Below are 2,996 nucleotides of genomic sequence, written 5' to 3' on the forward strand. Positions count from 1 at the left end.
CTGCCTTGGAGTCAGGAGGACCTGAGTTCAAATCCAGCCTCAGACACTTAACACAAAACTAGGCCTGTGACCTTGGGCAAGTCACTTAACCTCAATTGCCCCATATTCCCCCCTCCAAAAAGTGAAATGAATTACTTAATTTAAAAGGTTATGTACAAATAAAACCAATGTAGCCAAGATCAGAAGAAAAGCAGAAAATTGGAAAATAATTTTATAGATAGCTTCTCAGATAAAGGTCTTCTATCTCAAATATATAAAGAACTTTGTAAAATCTCTAAGAATATGAGTCATTTCCCATTTGGCAGTTTTCCAACAACAAAATCAAAATAATTTATAGTCATATAAAAAATACTCTAAATCATTATCAATTGGAGAAATGCAAAGATTAAGATATCACTTTATACCTGTCAGACTGGCTAAAATGATAGAAGGGGAAAGTAACAGGTGTTGGAGGAGATATGGGAAAATTGGGACACTAAATCACTACTGGTGGAACTATGAACTAATCTAACCATTTTGGAGAACAATCTGGAATTATGCCCCAAAAGTTATTAAGCTGCCTATACCCTTTGACCCAGCAATACCACTATTAGATTTGTTTCCCAAAATGATCAAGGAAAAAGGAAAAAAACCTAAATATTCTAAAATATTTACAGCAGCTCTCTTTGTGGTAGCAAGAACCTAGAAATTGAGGGGATGGCCATCAATCGGGGAATGGCTAAACTCGTTGCAGTATATGACTGTGATGGAATACTACTGTGCTGTATGAAATGATGAGCTCGTCGATTTTAGAAAAACATGGAAAGACGTACATAAAATAATGCAGAGTGAAATGGGCAGAACCAAGAGAATGTTGCATACGACAACAATTTTGTTTTAAGAACAACTTCGAGCAACTAAGTCATTTTATACCCAAATTAACTACCAAGAACCTATGAAGGAATATGCTATCTGCCTCCAGAGAAAGAACTGATAAGTTGAAGCATGTATAGTATGATTTTGCATACACATACACACATATTTATGTCTAATAGTAGCCATCTCTAGGTGTGGGGTGAGGGGGTGAGAAGGGAGGGAAAAAATATAAAAAGTGCATAGCAGAGAAAAAAATGTAGAAGGAAGTATAGACAGCAGAGTACCTTTGAAAACAATGAGTAGTATTTACTATATATAGTGTTTTTTGGGGTTGTTTTTTTTTAATAAATTGGGGATGGCTAGGTGGCACAGTGAATAGAGCATCAGCCCTGGAATTATGAGGATCTGAGTTCAAATTCGGCCTCAGACACTTAACACTTACTAGCCATGTGACCTTGGGCCAGTCACTTAACCCCAATTGCCTTGCCTTCCCCTCTCCAAAAAAAAAAAAAAAGCAAAAAATAAATTGTGAAATGTAAATTCAAGGTTTTATAGCGAATCATCTTTTGGTTGTATGGTTTGTATGGAAATGTTCTTTGTCTTTATGTATTTAAGTTTAAAAGGAATAAAAAAATTTTTTTTTAATGATCAGAAACTAATTTGGTTAGTGTTGTCATTTTTACCATATTGGCAGGACCCAGTCATGAAACACTTGTTTCTGTTAATAAATACTCTTTTATAATGCTATTTCTATAAGATCTGATAATAAGCAGACTCCAAAGGATTAATGTGTTTTGGTTTTTTTCCAAATGGAATTTCTCTTTCTATGCTTTCCCTGGGTTTTGTCAGTAATGGACAGACTTGCTTATGATTTCTGTGGATTACTTTTATATCCAACTTTGCTGAAGGTACTATCTTATTTATATTTTTGGATTTTACTAAGTAAGCCAAATATTGATCACAAAAAGATAATTTTGCCTGTATTTATTAATTCCATTTATTTTTCTTGTTGCATCACTATAGTTAGCATATCTAATTTCTAATAAGGAATAGAAATAGAGACTAGACCTGGATTTCTCTGGCAAAATGGAAAACTCCCTGATGAAGAAATTTCTTCTAGCAATGCAGGTCACCACTCTGCTGCAACCAAGAGTCTCAGTTGTCTAGAGCACTGAGAGGTTAAGTGATTTGCCCAGGGCCACAAAAAGACTGGGTATCAGAAGTAGGACTTGAATTCAGCTCTTCCTGGTTCTAAGGCTAGCTTTCTATATTTTACATTATGCTGTTTCTTTAATGTCTAATAGTATAATAATTTCCAATATAAAAAATACTGGTGCACACAGTGGGCATCCTTGCTTTACCTCAAGTATTATTTGGGACCTTTTCCAGTGATTTATTCCGTTATAAATAATCCTCATTCTTGTTTTTAGATAAATGGTCACATTTAGGGGTGGTTAGGTGGTGCAATGATTAGAGCACTGGCCCTGGAGTCAGGAGTACCTGAGTTCAAATCCGGCCTCAGACACTTAACACAAAAACTAGCTGTGTAACCTTGGGCAAGTCATTTAACCTCCAAAAAAGAAAAAAAAAAGAAAAAATGGTCACATTTAACAAAGTTCTTCTCATTTCTAGGATTTTTTTTTAACATAAGCAGATACCGTATTTTGTCAAAAGCTTTTTTCTGCAGATATCACATAATTTTTACTATTTATTTTTAGTAAGATTAGGTTATTGTTTTTCCTAACCATCCTTGAATACCTAGTATAAATATAACTTAATTACAATGAACCTTTTTTTCCTTTACTGCTATAGTCTCTATGCTAATTTTTAATAAATGTTGTAATCATATTCATTAAAGATAGCAGATTACTTTCTGAGTTTTACCCCTCCCTTGATTGGGTGTCAAGACCATATTTCTCTTAAGGAGGGAATGTAGTAGAGTTTCTGTCTCTATTTTTGAAAAGTTTGTTTATACAGTTTAAGAATAGTTTGTTCTTTAAATGTTTATTACAATTCACTTTTAAATCCTGCTCCAGGAGATTTTTTTTCTTTTGTGATTTCATGAATAACTTTATCAAATTCTATTTCGAAGATGAGCCTTTATAGATTTTCTAATGCTTCTTTTGTTAAATTAGTCATTT

This window comes from Petaurus breviceps, unplaced genomic scaffold, assembly GCF_028583685.1.
Source record: "Petaurus breviceps papuanus isolate PSGF00001 unplaced genomic scaffold, PetGlider_PUasm1.0 90535, whole genome shotgun sequence".
NCBI lineage: Eukaryota > Metazoa > Chordata > Mammalia > Diprotodontia > Petauridae > Petaurus > Petaurus breviceps.